Source organism: Cervus elaphus, chromosome 24 (assembly GCF_910594005.1).
Source record: "Cervus elaphus chromosome 24, mCerEla1.1, whole genome shotgun sequence".
Lineage (NCBI taxonomy): Eukaryota > Metazoa > Chordata > Mammalia > Artiodactyla > Cervidae > Cervus > Cervus elaphus.
The window spans coordinates 20,278,332-20,299,614 of NC_057838.1; the positions used below are offsets into that span (position 1 = coordinate 20,278,332).

The following is a 21,283-nucleotide window of genomic DNA, read 5'->3' on the forward strand; positions in this document are numbered from 1 at the left end:
GGGGCTCCAGTTTCATCCATCTCATTAGGACTGGTTCAAATGAATTCTTTTTGACGGCTGAGTAAAATTCCATGGTGTATATGTACCACAGCTTCCTTATCCATTCATCTGCTGATGGGCATCTAGGTTGCTTCCATGTCCTGGCTATTATAAACAGTGCTGCGATGAACATTGGGGTGCACGTGTCTCTTTCAGATCTGGTTTCCTCAGTGTGTATGCCCAGAAGTGGGATTGCTGGGTCATATGGCAGTTTTATTTCCAGTTTTTTAAGAAATCTCCACACTGTTTTCCATAGTGGCTGTACTAGTTTGCATTCCCACCAACAGTGTAAGAGGGTTCCCTTTTCTCCACAGCCTCTCCAGCATTTATTGCTTGTAGACTTTTGGATAGCAGCCATCCTGACTGGTGTGTAATGGTACCTCATTGTGGTTTTGATTTGCATTTCTCTAATAATGAGTGATGTTGAGCACCTTTTCATGTGTTTGTTAGCCATCTGTATGTCTTCTTTGGAGAAATGTCTGTTTAGTTCTCTGGCCCATTTTTTGATTGGGTCATTTATTTTTCTGGAATTGAGCTGCAGGAGTTGCTTGTATATTTTTGAGATTAATCCTTTGTCTGTTTCTTCATTTGCTATTATTTTCTCCCAATCTGACGGCTGTCTTTTCACCTTACTTATAGTTTCTTTTGTAGTGCAAAAGCTTTTAAGTTTCATTAGATCCCATTTGTTTAGTTTTGCTTTTATTTCCAATATTCTGGGAGGTGGGTCATAGAGGATCTTGCTGTGATTTATGTCGGAGAGTGTTTTGCCTATGTTCTCCTCTAGGAGTTTTATAGTTTCTGGTCTTACATTTAGATCTTTAATCCATTTTGAGTTTATTTTTGTGTATGGTGTTAGAAAGTGTTCTAGTTTCATTCTTTTGCAAGTGGTTGACCAGTTTTCCCAGCACCACTTGTTAAAGAGGTTGTCTTTTTTCCATTGTATATCCTTGCCTCCTTTGTCAAAGATAAGGTGTCCATAGGTTCGTGGATTTATCTCTGGGATTTCTATTCTGTTCCATTGGTCTGTATTTCTGTCTTTGTGCCAGTACCACACTGTCTTGATGACTGTGGCTTTGTAGTAGAGTCTGAAGTCAGGCAGGTTGATTCCTCCAGTTCCATTCTTCTTTCTCAAGATTACTTTGGCTATTCGAGGTTTTTTGTATTTCCATACAAATTGTGAAATTCTTTGGTCTAGTTCTGTGAAAAATACCGTTGGTAGCTTGATAGGGATTGCATTGAATCTATAGATTGCTTTGGGTAGAATAGCCATTTTGACAATATTGATTCTTCCAATCCATGAACACGGTATGTTTCTCCATCTGTTTGTGTCCTCTTTGATTTCTTTCATCAGTGTTTTATAGTTTTCTATGTATAGGTCTTTTGTTTCTTTAGGTAGATATACTCCTAAGTATTTTATTCTTTTTGTTGCAATGGTGAATGGTATTGTTTCCTTAATTTCTCTTTCTGTTTTTTCATTGTTAGTATATAGGAATGCAAGGGATTTCTGTGTGTTAATTTTATATCCTGCAACTTTACTATATTCATTGATTAGTTCTAGTAATTTTCTGGTAGAGTCTTTAGGGTTTTCTATATAGAGGATCATGTCATCTGCAAACAGTGAGAGTTTCACTTCTTCTTTTCCTATCTGGATTCCTTTTACTTCTTTTTCTGCTCTGATTGCTGTGGCCAAAACTTCCAACACTATGTTGAACAGTAGTGGTGAGAGTGGGCACCCTTGTCTTGTTCCTGATTTCAGGGGAAATGCTTTCAATTTTTCACCATTGAGGGTGATGCTTGCTGTGGGTTTGTCATATATAGCTTTTATTATGTTGAGGCATGTTCCTTCTATTCCTGCTTTTTGGAGAGTTTTAATCATAAATGAGTGTTGAATTTTGTCAAAGGCTTTCTCTGCATCTATTGAGATAATCATATGGTTTTTATCTTTCAATTTGTTAATGTGGTGTATTACATTGATTGATTTGCGGATATTGAAGAATCCTTGCATTCCTGGGATAAAGCCCACTTGGTCGTGGTGTATGATTTTTTTAATATGTTGTTGGATTCTGTTTGCTAGAATTTTGTTAAGGATTTTTGCATCTATGTTCATCAGTGATATTGGCCTGTAGTTTTCTTTTTTTGTGGCATCTTTGTCGGGTTTTGGAATTAGGGTGATGGTGGCCTCATAGAATGAGTTTGGAAGTTTACCTTCTTCTGCAATTTTCTGGAAGAGTTTGAGTAAGGTAGGTGTTAGCTCTTCTCTAAATTTTTGGTAGAATTCAGCTGTGAAGCCATCTGGTCCTGGGCTTTTGTTTGCTGGAAGATTTTTGATTACAGTTTCGATTTCCTTGCCTGTGATGGGTCTGTTAAGATCTTCTATTTCTTCCTGGTTCAGTTTTGGAAAGTTATACTTTTCTAAGAATTTGTCCATTTCATCCAAGTTGTCCATTTTATTGGCATAGAGCTGCTGGTAGTAGTCTCTTATGATCCTTTGTATTTCAGTGTTGTCTGTTGTGATCTCTCCATTTTCATTTCTAATTTTGTTAATTTGGTTCTTCTCTCTTTGTTTCTTAATGAGTCTTGCTAATGGTTTGTCAATTTTGTTTATTTTTTCAAAAAACCAGCTTTTAGCTTTGTTGATTTTTGCTATGGTCTCTTTAGTTTCTATTGCATTTATTTCTGCCTTAATTTTTAAGATTTCTTTCCTTCTGCTAACCCTGGGGTTCTTCATTTCTTCCTTCTCTAATTGCTTTAGGTGTAGAGTTAGGTTATTTATTTGGCTTTTTTCTTGTTTCTTGATGTAAGCCTGTAATGCTATGAACCTTCCCCTTAGCACTGCTTTTACAGTGTCCCATAGGTTTTGGGTTGTTGTGTTTTCATTTTCATTCATTTCTATACATATTTTGATTTCTTTTTTGATTTCTTCTATGATTTGTTGGTTATTCAGAAGCGTGTTATTTAGCCTCCATGTGTTTGAATTTTTAACAATTTTTTTCCTGTAATTGAGATCTAATCTTACTGCACTGTGGTCAGAAAAGATGACTGGAATGATTTCAATTTTTTTGAATTTTCCAAGACTAGATTTATGGCCCAGGATGTGATCTATTCTGGAGAAGGTTCCGTGTGCACTTGAGAAAAAGGTGAAGTTGCTTGTTTTGGGGTGAAATGTCCTATAGATATCAATTAGGTCTAGCTGGTCCATTGTGTCATTTAAAGTTTGTGTTTCCTTGTTAATTTTCTGTTTAGTTGATCTATCCATAGTTGTGAGTGGGGTATTAAAGTCTCCCACTATTATTGTGTTACTATTAATTTCCTCTTTCATACTCGTTAGTGTTTGCCGTACATATTGCGGTGCTCCTATGTTGGGTGCATATATATTTATAATTGTTATATCTTCTTCTTGGATTGATCCTTTGATCATTATGTAGTGTCCTTCTTTGTCTCTTTTCACAGCTTTTATTTGAAAGTCTATTTTATCTGATATGAGTATTGCGACTCCTGCTTTCTTTTGGTCTCCATTTGCATGAAATATTTTTTTCCAGCCCTTCACTTTTAGTCTGTATGTGTCTCTTGTTTTGAGGTGGGTCTCTTGTAGACAGCATATATGGGGGTCTTGTTTTTGTATCCATTCAGCCAATCTTTGTCTTTTGGTTGGGGCATTCAACCCATTTACATTTAAGGTAATTATTGATAGGTGTGGAAGGACCTGATTATTAAGCAAGTTAATATAGCCTACTGCTTCATTTCATCAACTTGCACTAATTTAATCTCAACAGAAATTGCATACTACCATCTGACATTAAACTGACAACTTTTGGCGCTTGAGCAGAGTAGTGGTGGTAATTATGACAACTGATAATTATTTTGTATTATCAAGAAGGCAGTCTCTTGGAAAGAACCATTCCTCTTTTGAGAAAAGCAGTCTGGCATGAGCAAGGATTGGCCCACAATTCAGATTTCAAACTGTGAGATTAATTTGTTTGACCTTAAGTTTTTACTTCTCTTATGGGCAAACAGTAAAGAGTCTGCCTGCAGTGTGGGAGACCTGGTTTGATTCCTGGGCTGGGAAGATCCCCTGGAGAAGGGCATGGCAACCCACTCCAGTATTCTTGCCTGGAAAATTCCATGGACAGAGGAGCCTGGTGGGTTACAGTCCATGGGGTTGCAAAGAGCAGGACACGACTGAGTGACTAACACACACACACACACACACGTGGTTGTTTTCAGATTTTAGTGATGAAATGAAAATGCATGTAAACAGCTTCATAGGAATAGGGCAGTAAATATTTTAAAACATTTTGAGAAAACATGACTCTTGTTCAGTTCAGTTCAGTTGCTCAGTCGTGTCTGACTTTTTGCAGCCCCATGAACCGCGGCATGCCAGGCCTCCCTGTCCATCACCAACTCCCAGAGTCCACCCAAACCCATGTCCATTGTGTTGGTGATGCCATCCAACCATCTCATCCTCTGTTGCCCCCTTCTCCTCCTGCCCTCAATCTTTCCCAGCATGGGATCTTTTCAAATGAGTCAGCTCTCTGCATCAGCTGGCCAAAGTATTGGAGTTTCAGCTTCAACACCAGTCCTTCCAGTGAACACCCAGGACTGATCTCCTTTAGGATGGACTGGTCGGATCTCCTTGCAGGCCAAGGGACTCTCAAGAGTCTTCAACACTGCAGTTCAAAAGCTTCAGTTCTTTGGCTCTCAGCTTTCTTTATAGCTCTTGTTAGTAACGAATAATAATGAAAGAAACCTTGTTAGATGTATTTTTAAAAACCAAATCACCATTATCTATGTTATTTTCTCTTCTTTTAAAATGTATGTGGATCCATGACAGAATTAAGTCCTGAATGTGTTTGTGAGCTTGATGAAGAAGGATTGATTGCCCCAAACAGGAGAGCTGAGCCTGGTAATTTTGGCAAATGGAATCAACTACATAATTACATATAATTTGGCAGTTTTACTAGTTTGCTAGGGAAAATTATAAAATAACTAGCACTTAAATTTTCAAATTTCCCTTTTCTAAAATGTATAAGCCAATTTCATGAGTGAAAATAATTGTGGTTTTTGTTGTAATTATTAAGTTACAGCCCAATGCCTCTCTGTAATCGAGGGACCCTGGGGAGCAGTGCAGTGAAGGGCTCATTCCTGTTTGGGGCATCATTGAATGGGTGTTCTTGCCTGCTGGCTGGTTGTAGTACTCCATGGACTTTTTCAAGGACTGCTACCTTCTGCTGTCTGTGATGCCTTTACCTTTATATATATTCCAAGGCAACCAAACAGGTAAGATGCTCTTTTAGGGGCACATACTGCAAATTGGGTCTCCCTGGTGGCTCAGATGGTCAAGACCCCGCTGGCAATGCAGGAGGCCTGGGTTCAGTCTCTGGGTCAGGAAGATCCCCTGGAGGAGGGAACGGCAACCCACTCTAATATTCCTGCCTGGAGAATTCCATGAACAGAGGAGCCTGGCGGGCCACAGTCCACGGGGTCGCAAAGAGTTGGACATGATTGAGTGACTAACAAGTAGTCGTAGAACTTCAAATACACGTTTAAACTTCTGTGCAGATTTTTCTTTTTGGTAAAGAGGTTTTTTTTTTTTTTTCTTTTGGTTTGTTCATGTTTATTGTTGTTGTTTTACCTTGTATGAGTCTATACAGGACTGAATTAATATATGTTGAAATTAGATGCAGACGCTTAAAGGCCCTTCCCTCTGTATGGCAGAGGCAAATTGTCCTCAGTGTAGGTTGGGGTTATGCTTACAATTAAAACTCTGATGATGCCTTTGAATTTTTAAATCTGTATTGGGGTGGCATGAAGCATGAATAGAACTCCACAGATAAGGGTAAAGCTAGTACATTCTACTCTAGAGTGTTATCCCTGGAAAGTTATGTTAGAGAACTGTTAATTTAAAAGCTGTGAATTCAGTAGTTACAACAGAAAAGATTGGCAAATTTGATTCTATGAATAGTAAAATATGGCAAAATATACCATACCAATATAAGCAGCATAGTGGTAGATGAAATAATTCAAATACACATTATAAGAGAAGGCTATCTTCTTCAACATATACACAAATTCTTAAAAATTATTAAGAAACAGATGGATCAGGTCTTCAAAAAATTTGAAGAGGGTCTGAACAAAGAGAAAATACAAATGGTCAATAAATATATTGAGTTGAATTGCTAGAGGTCATAGGCTTGAAAGGTTGTTGTTGAGCTGTGAACGACGCCAGGATTCTTGGCCTCCGGAGGAGAGGAATTCAACCCCGGGCCAGTGACGAGGCTTGATCGCTCAGAGCTTTTGTGTAGGGAAGTTTTTTTTAAAGTATAAAAGAGATAGAACTTCTGACATAGACATCAGAAGGGGGCAGAGAGAGTGCCCCCCCTCCCCCCGCTAGCCTTTAGCAGTGTGTTAAATACCTATCAGCAGGCTGCTAATTAGAGAAAGGGGATGTCTCAAAACTCAGAGTGGCACCAGGCCGCTCACTCACAACATGCATTTTGAGATAACATTGGCACTAGGTCAGTCAGCCCAGGCTGTAAAACGATTAACGTGAATCTTGAAGAAAGGCAGGTTTCCTAGTAAATATATAGTTTCCAAGTAAATATACAGTGGAAACAGTGTCAGACTTCATTTTTTTGGGCTCCGAAATCACTGCAGATGGTGACTGCAGCCATGAAATTAAAAGACGCTTACTCCTTGGAAGGAAAGTTATGACCAACCTAGACAGCATATTAAAAAGCAGAGACATTACTTTGCCAACATAGGTCCGTCTCGTCAAGACTGTGGTTTTTCCAGTAGTCATGTATGGATGTGAGAGTTGGACTGTGAAGAAAGCTGAGTGCTGAAGAATTGATGCTTTTGAACTGTGGTGTTGGAGAAGACTCTTGAGAGTCCTTTGGACTGCAAGGAGTTCCAACCAATCCATCCTAAAGGAGTTCAGTCCTAGGTGTTCATTGGAAGGACTGATGCTGAAGCTGAAATGCCAATACTTTGGCCACCTCATGGGAAGAGTCGACTCATTGGAAAAGACCCTGATGCTGGGAGGGATTGGGGGCAGGAGGAGAAGGGGACGACAGAGGATGAGATGGTTGGATGGCATCACCAACTCCATGGACATGAGTTTGAGTAATCTCTGGGAGTTGGTGATGGACAGGGAGGCCTGGCGTGCTGTGATTCATGGGGTCGCAGAGAGCCAGACCCAACTGAGCGACTGAACTAAACTGAACTGAAGTAAATATATAGTTTCATTAACACAGATCAGGAGAACAATTGAGTAAAACATACTGGTTTGTTGAGCCCTTATTGGTTCTGAGTCTTAAGAGGAACAGACTTGAAGAAAGACTAGGGTAAATACATAGCTCATTAACATAGCTTAAGGAAAACATTTCCATAAGAAAAATGCATTGGTTAGCTCAAGGTTTGAGAAAAGGGCAGGTGAAACTAGGTGTCTTCATGGTAACACAGAATTTTAAGAGAACGCTCCTTTTAATTATGTATAGAGAAGGGAAAAAAATCTGATACTTGTAGTTTGTTTCCTCCTGCCGCTTAAGAGAGAGAGAAAAACATCTGACACTTGCAGCCTATTTCCTCCGTGTGGAGACCCCTTAACCTTTCTGCCTGTTGCCCTCTCAGGCTGTAAAAATATTTAACTTCATATAGTAATATTTGTTTTTCCACAGTGGTCTTAGCAATTTGCATTCATGGATAAGAGACTCAGTTGAGTTGTTCTTTTCCGATTTTAAATGCTGTGTGTGTCTTAAGTATAGACTGACATCTCATTCTGCTGTTTTGAATTTCCCTGTATTCTAATAATGTTGAGCATGTGTTTATAGTTTGTCTCTTACATGTGTTTTTTCTTGGGTAAGATGTATGTGTATATTTTTTGCCTACTGCCTGTAAAAAAACCACTTTTGCCTACTGTTTATTATTGGTTTGTAGGGGTTTTCTTTCCCTTTCCTGCTTTTATTTATTTGCAGTCTGCGTTGGTCTTTGTTGCTGCTCACGGGCCGTCTCTAGTTGTGGAGAGTGGGAGGCTGTTGTCCAGCCGCGGTGCGTGGGCCTGTTGCCGTGGCTTCTCTTGCGAAGCACAGGCTCTAGGTATGCGGGCTTCAGTAGTTGTGGCCAGTGGGCTCAAAAGCTGTGGCTCGAGGGCTCCAGAGCATGGGCCCGGTTGTGGTGCACTTGCTCAGTTGCTCCGAAGCTCGTGGGGTCTTCCTGGACCAGGGATCGAGTCGGTGTCCCCTGCATTGCAAGGAGATTCTTAGCCACTGGACCACCCTGGGGGCCCCCCATTCTTGTTCTTAATATTACTGTAGCCCCTACATTCTTTCATCCAGTTTTTTCAAGTAGTGTCTCAGTAATCTTTGTAAGAGGACGATTGGGGGTTTTAATGATTAAAATGAGTATTTTATTCACTATGATTATTATTGCAGTTTTCTATTTTTAATTTCTTTTTTATCTTACTAATTTTGCTTCTCTCCTACTTAAAACTTTCCCTGTTGCCTTTAGTGTAAAGTCCATGTAAATTGTTAAGACTTATTCTCCCAGAACTTTCCACTTACTATTTCTTACTGTATTTCATCTCTCAGTCTTTTCCAACTTTCTTGTAAACTCTGATAGCTGATTTACTTCCAGCCCCTGAAAATGTCATTTAATTTGTTCTCTCCCATAGTCATTCTGCTTTCTTGAAAGGCCAGTCTTAATTTATTTTTTACTGATGTGTAGTTGAACTACAATGTTGTGTTAATTACTTCTGTACAGTAAAGAGATTCAGTTTATTATATATGTGTGTGTATATATATATATATATATATGTATGTTTATATATATATATATATATATATATTCAGTTGTATCCAACTCTTTGCAACACCACAGACTGTAGCCTGCCAGGCTCCTCTGTCGATGAGATGATCCACGCAGGAATACCAGAGTGGGTTGGCATTTCCTCCTCCAGGGGAATGATAAAGCGTAATAGAAAAGAGTATGCACATTCTTTTTCATATTCTTTCCATTATGGTTTATCACAGGATGTTGACTAGAGCTACCTCTGCTTTGCAGGGGGACCTTGCTGCTTATCCGTTCTGTGTGTGCTAGTTCGCGTGTGCTGATCCCGCACTCCTGATCTAACCCTCTCCCACCCATCTCCCCCCGGCAACCACAAGTCTGTTCTCTGTGTCCCCAGTTCTGCTGCTGTCTCATCGTATATAGGTTCATTTGTGTCAAATTTTCGATTCCACGTATGTGATGTCATGTGGTATTTGTCTTCCTCTTACTGACTCAGTTTGGTAGTCTGTGTTTGCATCCATGTTACGGCGAATGGCATTATTTCATTCTTTTTTATCGCTGAGTAGTATTTCTCTGTGTATATGTACCACATCTTCTTTACCCGTTCATCTGTCACTGGACATAATTCAGGTTGTTTTCATTTCTTGGTTGTTGTGCACAGTACTGCTTGTGAACTTAGGTGTACATGTATCTTTTTGAATTATAGTTTTGTCTGGGTATATGCCCAGGACTAGGATTGCTGGATCATATGCTCATTCTACTTCCACACGGTTTTCCACTGTAGCTGCACCAACTTACATTTCCACCAGCAGTGTAGGAGGGTTCTGTTTTCTCCACACCCTCTCCAGTATTTGTTGTTTGTAGAGAAGGTGCCAGTCTTTTGTTCACTGCGTCTTTTACCTAGTTCAGCCTAAGGCTTTCTCTAAGTTCAGGACTGTGTTCTCTCTTTCTTGAGTGTGTGTATAGGTTCTTTACACATTTATAATTTCTTGTGTTTGTCCTGGACTTTATGTTGCATAGCACAGTAAATCTTATCTTTAAAAAAATTGAGGTTTTATATATATATATATATATAGTTGACACAGGTGTACAATATAATGATTTGATATTTGCACATACTGCAAAATGATCACCACATTGTCTAGTTGACATCTGTCACCACACATAGTTACAAAACTTTTTTCTTATGATGAGAACTTTTAAGATTTACTCTTTTAGCAACTTTTAAATATGGAATACAGTATTATTACCTATAATTACCATGCTGTGTATTACATCCCCGTAACATTTACTTTGTAACTGGAATTATACCTTTTGACCCCATTTCACCCATTTTGCTCACTCCTGCAACTCTGGCAACCACAAATCTGTTCTCTGTATCTTTGAGCTCAGGTGTGTGTTTGGTTTTTTTTTTTTAAGATTCCACATATAAGTGAGATCATAAGGTATTTGTTTTTCTCTGTGTGACTTATTTCACTTAGCAGAATACCCTCAAGGTCTATCTGTGTTGTCACAAATGGCAGTTTTCATTCTTTTTTATTGCTGAATAATTTTCATATATAATACCACATCTCACATTTTTTATTTGTTTTACTTCTTTGGCTGTGCTGGGTCTTAGTTGTGGCACACAGAATCTCTTCTTGTTATGGCATGTGGGATCTAGGTCCCTGACCAGGGATCAAACCCGGGCCCCCTGCATTGGGATTATGGAGTCTTAGCCACTGATCATGAGCGAAGTCCCCACATTTTTTAATTCGTTCATCCATTGATAGTCAGGCCCTTAACTTGATTCTATATCTTAGCTATTATAAGTAATGATGCAGTGAACATGGTAGTGTGTATATCTTTTGGTCCAGTCTTATGCTTTCATTTTCTCCAGATGAATATCCCCAAGTAGAATTGCTGGATTATATGGTGGTTGTATTTTTAAATTTTTGAGGAACTGCCTCAAAATTTGTTGATGTTGATCGGGTCCATTCATATATTGTAGTGATTGCCATTGTAGTGTTAGCTAGCACCTCTGCACATCATGTAATTACCATTTATTTGGGGGGAATAATTAAGACCTAGTCTCTTAGAAAGGTTGGTTCTTTATTACAGTGTTGTTATCTATGATCACTATATTGGTTATTAGATCTCTAGGACTTACTTATATACTAGTTGCAAATTTGTGCCCTTAAAACAATATCTCTTCTATCCCCTCACCCCCAGACCCTGGTAGCCACGTCTTTTTGTGAGTTTGGCTTTCATTTTGGGCCCACATATAAGTGATATTGTAGTGTTTGCCTTTCTCTGACTTATCTTAGCAGTGTCCTCAGAAACTGTGTTGTCACAAATGGCAAGATTTTCTTCTTTCTCATGGCTGAATAATATTCTGCTGTGTCCACATGCCGCATCTTTATCTGTTGGTCTGCTGACATGCACTTAGGTTGCTTCTGTATCGGCTATAGTGAATGGTGCCGCAGTAAACGTGGGAATGCACGTATCTCTTCAGGATCCCGTTTCATTTCATATGTTCAGAAATGGAATTGCTGGATCATACGGTAATTAAAATTTTTCCAGGAACCTTTCATATTGTTTTCTGAGGTGGCTGAACTACTTTACATTCCTGCCAACAGTGTACAAAGGTTCCCTTTTCCCCACATCCTCAGCAACACTTGTTTTGTCTTTTTGATGGCATTGGTGTATTTTTTCTATTTTTTCTTTGTTTTCTTTTTTTAAAACAAATTCCCCTTCTAGCTTTTTAAATCCTGCCCTCCTTTTTTTCCTTTCTTTGGGTGAATTGTGTTTTCTTTAGCTTCCGTAATTTGGGCATTTAGGTCATTAATTTTCAGCTCGCTTATCTAGTAACAGGTAAGTTCTTTGGGCAATAGTCTCAAAGCTGTATTTTTGTTGAATTACATAAGTTTTGAAGTTTAGTGTTTTTTGTTTGTGTGTTTACTATTCAGTTTCAAATATTTATCAATTTGATAAATGCTTCTTTGACTAAGACATTTTTTTGTTTTTTGTGTGTTTACTATTCAGTTTCAAATATTTATCAATTTGATAAATGCTTCTTTGACATATATCATTTTTTCTTAGGACATTTTTTATTGTATAATATATAGTTAGAGAACCATACAGAACACAATTATTAGACAAAGACCCTAGTAGCCATTACCTTGGTCAATAAATAAAACTTTTTCAGTCACCAAAGAAGCACTTCGATTCCCCACCCAAATCATGACCACTTCTCTCTCCAGGAGTAACACTTTCTTGACTTTTATAGCTGTCAAGCTGTTTCGTTTCTCTCTAGATTTATCACCCGTATGTGCATCCCTCATTATTATGGTTTAGTCTTGCTCATTTGTTTGGTTTTCTTTGGTGGATCTGTAATGTCATTCAATAATCAGCAGTTCTCATTCACAGTAGCTGTGTCTAGATTTTAAAAAGTGGTGACAGATAACATAGTAACCAGGGTGTAGAGCCTGTTTGTTGAATCTGCATCTTCATTATATTCTCTGGACAGCCGCAACATGCATGCAGTGTGGGACATTCCTTATTCCTTTGGCCCAGAGCTTTATTGAACCTGGTGTACGTGTTTTATTAATGCGTGTTTATTAACGTGTACGTGCAGAGTTCCCGTCTCCTTCATGGCAGATTTCTGGGTTTCTTTGAGTGACCGAGGGTCATGCTTCTGAAGACCCATTCCATGGATATGCTTGTGAATATTGATAGTATATCCTCTGGCCACCACCTCATTGATGGCAGACCAGCCCTGCTTTTTTCTTGTCACGCTTCTTTGTGGAAGCCATCAGACTGAGCTGGGGTTGGGAAAAAGCTAGTCTTGCCCGTTTAATAAATCTTCAAGTGTCTGATAATCAACAGGTTTCTTGTCTGTCTCTTTCCTGTTCCATACATTTTTTTCTGTTGAATATCTTGGGTTATTTGACATGTAGCAGTTTGCACCATCTGGGTTTTGCTAATTGCATCCTCATGGTGGAATTTCAGCATGTTTCCGTCATTTTTATTTCTTGGAAATTGACAGCAGGATCAGAGGTTTGTTCAGATTCAGGTTCAGTCCCTTTGATTATGTGGTGAGTGTGAGACTGTTTGGCAGTGTGTTCTTTTATTAGGAATCACGTAATTTCTGATTTTCTTTTTTTGTCAGTCACTAACATTTGTGTGATCCACACAGTCAAAGGCTTTGGCATAGTCAATAAAGCAGAAATAGATGTTTTTCTGGAACTCTCTTGCTTTTTTGATGATCCAGCGGATGTTGGCAATTTGATCTGTGGTTCCTCTGCCTTTTCTAAAACCAGCTTGAACATCTGAAAGTTCATGGTTCACGTATTGCCGAAGCCTGGCTTGGAGAATTTTGAGCATTACTTTACTAGCGTGTGAGATGAATGCAGTTGTGTGGTAGTTTGAACATTCTTTCGGATTGCCTTTCTTTGGGATTGGAATGCAAACTGACCTTTTCCAGTACTGTGGCCACTGCTGAATTTTCCAAATTTGCTGGCATATTGAGTGCAGCACTTTCACATTATCATGTTTCAGGATTTAAAATAGCTCAGCTGGAATTCCATCACCTCCACTAGCTTTGTTCGTAGTGATGCTTTCTAAGGCCCACTTGACTTCACATTCCAGGATTTCTGGCTCTAGGTGAGTGATCACACCATTGTGATTATCTGGGTCATGAAGATCTCTTTTGTACAGTTCTTCTGTGTATTCTTGCCGCCTCTTCTTAATATCTTCTGCTTCTGTTAGGTCCATACCATTTCTGTCCTTTATCAAACCCATCTATGCGTGAAATGTTCCCTTGGTATCTCTGATTTTTTTGAAGAGATCTCTAGTCTTTCCCATTCTATTGTTTTCCTCTAGTTCTTTGCATTGATCACTGAGGAAGGCTTTCTTATCTCTCCTTGCTGTTCTTTGGAATTCTGCATTTAAATGGGAATATCTTTCCTTTTCTCCTTTGCTTTTTGCTTCTCTTCTTTTCACAGCTATTTGTAAGCCCTCCTCAGACAGCCATTTTGCTTTTGTGCATTTCTTTTCCATGGGATGGTCTTAATCCCTGTCTCCTGTACAATGTCACGAACCTCCATCCATAGTTTATTAGGCACTTTTATCAGATCTAGTCCCTGTGTGGATCACAATAAACTGGAAAATTCTGAAAGAGATGGGAATACCAGATCACCTGACATGCCTCTTGAGAAACCTGTATGCAGGTCAGGAAGCAACAGTTAGAACTGGACATGGAACAACAGACTGGTTCCAAATAGGAAAAGGAGTACATCAAGGCTGTATATTGTCACTCTGCTTATTTTACTTACATGCAGAATACATCAGGAGAAATGCTGGGCTGGAGGAAGCACAAGCTGGAATCAAGCCTGCCAGGAGAAATATCAATAACCTCAGATATGCAGATGACACCACCCTTATGGCAGAAAGTGAAGAAGAACTAAAGAGCCTCTTGATGAAAGTGATGGAGAGTGAAGAAGTTGGCTTAAAGCTCAACATTCAGAAAACTAAGATCATGCCATCTGGTCCCATCACTTCATGGGAAACAGTGGCTGACTTTATTTTTTTGGGCTCCAAAGTCACTGCAGATGGTGACTGCAGCCATGAAATTAAAAGACGCTTACTCCTTGGAAGGAAAGTTATGACCAACCTAGATAGCCTATTAAAAAGCAGAGACATTACTTTGCCAACAAAGGTCCGTCTGGTCAAGGCTATGGTTTTTCCAGTGGTCATGTATGGATGGGAGAGTTGGACTGTGAAGAAAGTTGAGCGCCGAAGAATTGATGCTTTTGAACCGTGATGTTGGAGAACTCTTGAGAGTCCCTTGGACTGCAAGGAGATCCATTCAGTCCATCCTAAAGGAGATCGGTCCTGGGTGTTCATTGGAAGGACTGAAGCTGAAATGCCAATCCTTTGGCCACCTCATGCGAAGAGTTGACTCACTGGAAAAGACCCTGATTCTGGGCGGTATTGGGGGCAGGAGGAGAAGGAGATGACAGGATGAGATGGCTGGAAGGCATCACTGACCCGATGGACATGAGTTTGAGTAATCTCTGGGAGTTGGTGATGGACAGGGAGGCCTGGCGTGCTGCGATTCATGGAGTCGCAGAGAGTCAGACACGACTGAGCGATGAACTGAACTGAACATTTGTGTATGCTTACTGCCTAGATTATTAACTTATTGGGGTTACAAAATGATGACACTCTGATTCTTTTTCTTCATTTATTAATTGGAATGCTTTTATAAAGTATTACTTTCACTTCTGTTTGATTGCACAGTCCTATAGTTTATGTAGGAAAGGCAGGAACATTGCTTGACATTCTTTCTCTTAATTTACCAGTTTTCAAAATAATGAGATATGTGAAGGTATGATGTTTGGGGAACAAAATATGTTCATAATTTCAAATAATCTCCCACAAGATACATATTAATTACAAAGGGGAAAATGGTAACTTTATAATAGGACACTCTGGCAGAAATCATGACCAAATGATCGAAGTAGGCATCACCAGTAACAGGACAGATGGACACCAGATGCCTCCTGATGTGGTGCCGAAGAGCACAGTGTCGCTGCTGTGGCATTCCTAACAACGGTGGGTAACTTGGGTGTGATCATGCGGAAACATTAGCTACACAGCAGGACATTCTACAGAGACCTTTATGCTTCAAAAATAGCAAAGTCATGAAAGATAAAAACTGAGAAAGTGTTTCAGATTAGAAGCGACTGAAGAGCCGTGACAGATAAGTGCAGTATGTGATCCTGGGCCAGGAAAACAAAGATTTTCTTTTAAGGGCCATTAATGGGACAATTAACAGGTTTTTTAATACCATCTATATATTATAGTATTGTATCCATGTTAATTTCCTTGCTTTGTTAACTCTATTGTGTTTTTGAAAAAGAAAATGACCTTGTCTTTAGGAAATATTTGAGTATCTTAGGGGTAAATGAACATTTTGTCTGCAATGTACTCTCAAGTATTTCAGATTTAATTACACATATGTAATTACCATATCAGCCTGGATGGTTTCATTGGTGAACGCTACTGAACACAAGAAATGATACCAATTCTCAACATTGTCATAAATAGGAGCAGAATAATTCCTAACTCATTCTGTGAAGCTGGCGTTAGCCTAATACTAAAACCAGATAAAGATATATTATAGAAAGGAAAAGTTCAGGACTTCCCTGTGGTCCAGTGGTTAAGAACCTGCCTGCCAGTGCAGGGGACGTGGGTTCAATCCCTGGTCCAGAAAGGTCCCACGTGCGCAGGGCACCTATGCCTGTGCACCGCATCTGCTGAGGCTGCACTCCCGGAACCCTTGCTCTGCAGAAAGAGAAGCCCCCTCAGTGGGAAGCCCGCACCCCACAGCTAGGAGGGAGCCCCCACTCACCGCAAACGGAAAAGGCCCGTGGGCAGGAAGACCCAGCGCAGCCAAAATGAAAACAGACAAAAAGTGTTTTGAAAAGAAAAGTACAGAACAATTTCTCTCATGAATGTAGATGCAGAAGTCTTCACCAAAATATTAGCAAGTCAAATTGAACAATGTATAAAATAAATTATGTACTATAACCAAGTGAGATTTATTTCAGGCATGCGAGGATTCTTCAACATTCAAAAATCAAGATAATCTATCACATTTATGGTCTAACAAAAAAATCATATGGTCATATCAGTAGATGCAGAAAAAGTATTTGGCAGTTAAAATGCAGTTAAAAGTATTTTAACACTCATTCATGATTAAAACTCTCATAATACCAGAAATAGAGGGGAACTTCCTCAAGAATATTTATACAACAACCCTTGAAGCTAACACTATATTTAATAGTGAAAAACTGGATGCTTTACACCTGAGATCAGAAACCAGAAAATGATGTCCCCTCTTACCATTCCTGTTCATCATAGTACTACTGGAAATCCTACGTAATATAATTAGATAAGAAAAGGTATACATTGGGAAGTAAGAAATAAAGCTGCTTTGTTTGTAGATGACATGATTGTATACATAGAAAATTCCAAACAATTGACAAAATATTCCTGTAATTAATAAGCAATTATATAACATTGCAGAATACAAGGTTAATGTGCAAAAGATAACTACTTTCCTATTGCTATTTCTCATATTGTTTAGCAGCAGTGAACAACTCCAAATTGAAATTAAAAACAATACCATTTACATTAGACTCAAAAATGAAATACTTGAGTATAAATCTGTCAAAAGATCTATATGATGAAAACGCCAAAACTCCAGTGAAAGAAATCAAAGGAGGTTTGAAGAATTGGAGATGTTACATATTCACAGATAAGAAGACTCAATATTGTTAAAATGTCAGTTCTTCCCAAATTGATCTATAGAATCAATACAATTGTGATAAAATACCACTGAGTTATTTTGTGGGTATTGACAAATTCATTTTAAAGTTTATACAGAGAGGCAAAAGACTCTGAAAGGCCAATATACTCCTGAAGAACAAAGTTTGAGGACTAACACTACTGACCTACAAAGACTTAGTTTAAAGCTTTAGTAATCAATTCAGTGTGGTATTGGTGAAAGAATAAACAGATTGATGGAACAGAATACAGAGCCCAGAAATTGAGCCACCAAAGTCAACTGATCTTTGACAAAGGAGAAAAATCAATTTAATGGAGAAAATACATCTTTCTTTTCAACAAATGGCATTGGAATAATAGACGTTACAGCTTTCACAAAATCAACTCAAAGTGAATAATGAGTCTAAGTGTGAAACCTGAAACTATCAAACTTCTAGAAGGAAGCATCGGAGAATATGTGGGTGACCTTTGGTTTGACAGTGAGTTCTAGCTACAATATCAAAAGCATGATCCATGAAAGACAAAATTGATAAGTTGGACTTCATTAAAACTTCCCTGAGAAGGACATTGTTAACAGAATGAAAAGGCAAGCCACAGTTTGGGAGAAAATATTTACAAAGACTATATGATAAAGGACTGATATCCACAATATACCAAGAGCACTTAAAATCCAATAAGGAAATAACCAATTTAGAGAAGGGGCAAAACATCTGAACAGGTACCTCACCAGAGAAGATAAACAGATGCAATGAGCATATGAAAAGATGCTTAAAATCATAATATCATTTGGGAATTGAAAGCTAACATAAAATGAGATATTGCTGTACATGTACTAGAATGGCAAAATTTAAAAATCTATCAGATGTTGGCAAGATTCAGAGCAACAGGAACTCCTTCATTGCTGGTGATTCAAAACCGTACAGCAAGTTTGGAAGACAATTTGGCAGTCTCTTACATAGCTAAGCGTAAACTTACATATCTAGCACTTATGCTCCAACTGAGTGGAAAACATTCACCTGTATACACGTATTTATAGCCATATTATTCATAATCACTTAAAACTGGAAGAAACCCGGATGTCCTTATATAAATGATTGGATAAACAATGATACAGCCATACAGTGGAATATTATTCACGAATAAAATGTGATTAGCTGTTGTCTGACTAAAAGATAGAGACATATGTATGATGAAGAAAGCTGATCTGAACAGTTACATACGGGGTGAGTCCAGTTATATGACACTCTGGGAAAGGCAAGACTGTGGCGGCACTGAAAGGACCAGTGGTTGCCAGAGATTAGTGAGGAAGATGGGTGGGATTCGCAGGACAAGCGCAGGTGGTTTTTAGGGGTAAACTGTTCTACTTGATACTATAGTGGTGGGTGTCCTTCATCACGCATTTGTCAAAAGCCATAGAACTGTACAGTACAGAGAGTGAACTTTGTCATAAACTGTGGGCTGTAGTTAATGACAACATATCAATATAAATTCATGAATTGTGTTGTTACCACACTAATGCAGGCTGTTAGTAGTAGGGGAAGCTGTCTGTGCGTGTATCTTTCTCATGATGGCAGTAATATATGGAAACTCTACTATCTGCTCTTGTATTTAATAAATTTTTAAAAGAGGAAATAAGCATATGTTAAAGAAATGCTGTTAAAACCATGTATTTTATACATGTGCAAAACATATTTTATAGGGCATAACAGAGTAACTTTAGAAAATTGAAAAGGCAAGGGGAAGCCCTGTAGTAATCATCTAGTAATGAATAATTAAAGAATGACAGCTTTTTCTGAGATGGGAATGAGACAAAGTTGTGTTTCATTAACGTTGGTACTAGAGACGATCACAGCCACTTCAGTAAGGCAGGAAAAAGGATAAAAGTACGATCATTGAAAAGGAAGAAAGAAAATTTTCATTATTCTCAAGTGTATTGATTTTGTTTGTAGAAAATTCTTAGAATATATAAATGAATTTGGAAATGTTGCTATATGCAAGGTAGTATATTAAAATTAACTATATACTAGCAACAATTAGAAAATGACATGTAAAAAATTCCATTTTAATAGTAACAACATCAAATAGCTGGGAGGGGAGAGCAATCTAAAAATGAACAACATTTTGTGGAGAAATACAAAAATTACTATGAGATAGTAAAGAAGTCCTAAATAAATAGTAGAGTATATCATGTTTGTGGGTTGGAAGACTTGCCACTGTAAAATTTTCCCCAGAGTGTCTATAAATCCAGCATAATCCCAGTAAAATTTTAGAAATTTTTTTCTGTGAAATTTGATATGCTGATTCTAAAACACAAGCAGAAATTAAAAAACTGAGAGTAGCCAAGAATAACCACGATAATCTTGATGAAGAAAAAGTTGAAGGGCTGAAGTTACTAGACATCAGGATCTTTAAGCTTCATAATTAGAACAGTCTTACTGCCACAGAGGCAGAGAGACCAGTGGGGCAGAAATGCGTCCACTCCTGTATACCCCTGTATGTGTGTATTTGTAACCAAGGTGTCCTTTCAGTGCTGTCCTAATGAAGGGTGGTTATCACATTTGAGGTAGGAAGCAATTTAAAAAAAAAAAGTTTTGAAATTGTTCATAGTTACTTTGTGTATTTAAGTTGATAGGAACTATCTTTTCATGGAAGCAAGCCCAAGTTTTCATTTAAAAAATGGAAAATGTGAGGTTTTGAAGCTTGATGCAAATTCAGTATTTAACCTCTTCTTTAAAACTCTTACCCCTTGACCTAACTCTGTTTCTGTGACCAGTGTTCCAGGCTCTGTCATTCCAGGCATTCATTTTCTTCATTGAAACATGATTCAGGAATTTGGCTTACTGGGCAGTTTGGAGTTGTAGCATGCCTACGTGTACAGAAAAAAAAAAAAAAGAAAACGTAAACCTGTGTTGGCTCTCACTTGTGTGAACGTGTGAGCACTTGTGTGAGTTAGTGTGAGTCTGGCTTTTCTAGGTGCGGTTTCCACACAGCACACTTACTCAGCAAGGCTGCCGCATCCGCGCTGCAGTTGAGGAGCATCCAGTCTAATCCTGCGGGAACAGTGGGTGTAGCCGTGTGTAGCCTCACGGCCATGGGCTGTCAAGCTGCACTGCCTGGGTTCAAATTCCGGCTCTGCTCTTTCTCTCTGTGTGGCCTTCCTTGGGAGGTGCTCAGTGTTCTTATGTGTAAAATGGAGAGCATAATAGCACCTCATAGCATTGTTGTGACGATTAAATGACTAACGTAAACAGTGGCTAGCATATACTTTTCAAGCACACAGTTACCAGTGTCGTTATCATAACTGAGAGGTGGTAGAGTGTGTGGTCTCCAAGGTGGCACGTTGTTGAGGGATGTTTTCAAGGGAGACTTAGCTAAGCCCTTTCTACCTTCTGCTTGTAGTTCAGAGCGGATGCTGCTGTGAACCGTGGTCCTACTGTAGCATTCCCGTGTCTCTTTCTCCTGTCCTTGGCCTTGCAGTGGGCTCATGATCAGCTGTGGCTCACGGGGGAATGGTCCCATGGCACAGAACACAGACATTTGAGTTGGGGCAAGACATATGACCATGGAAGCAATGTACTGTCGGTGTACAGACACCCTGAAATATGTTTATTGTATATGTGTATTTATATTTGGTACACATTTTTCCCCACCAGCATTTTCCTATGTACAAAGTTCCATTGCGTCTTTTAAGAGTAACGCAGCCCTTAGCCTCTCTCCTTTGCTTTTCACTAGAAAATGATAGGAGTCTATATAGCAGAACAGTATCTGCACCTTCACAAGCCCTGTGGTGCTGCTCATGGGTGCTTTATGGTACGTGCAATGCTCTGGTGGCTTGTGGATCTACCATCTTCCCCAAGCCCGTGGCTTTTCAACTCGCCGCTGAAATTACCTTTGAAGAATTTTTAAGAACTTTACAGGTGGCTGTTTGCCGTCTCTGTCTCCTCCCCTTTCCACACCCGCAGGCACAGACTGTCCTACTGAACTTGTGGTGCTGTGGGGATTGACACCCCATTGTACCTGCCTGCATCGCCATTCGCTCTTCCTCTCCCAGGAGAGCGGCTCTTGTCAGCTGTTGCTGCTGAGCGCTGAGGCACACGCAGCCATCACACGGCGCTGTCGTCAGCAG

General features: G+C 39.1%; 1 protein-coding gene across 6 annotated transcripts in view; it reads left to right on the forward strand.

Moving 5' to 3' along the window:
• Positions 1-21,283, forward strand: part of FBXL2 (F-box and leucine rich repeat protein 2) — an 84,021-nt gene that overhangs the window by 22,228 nt on the left and 40,510 nt on the right. The window lies entirely within an intron of this gene.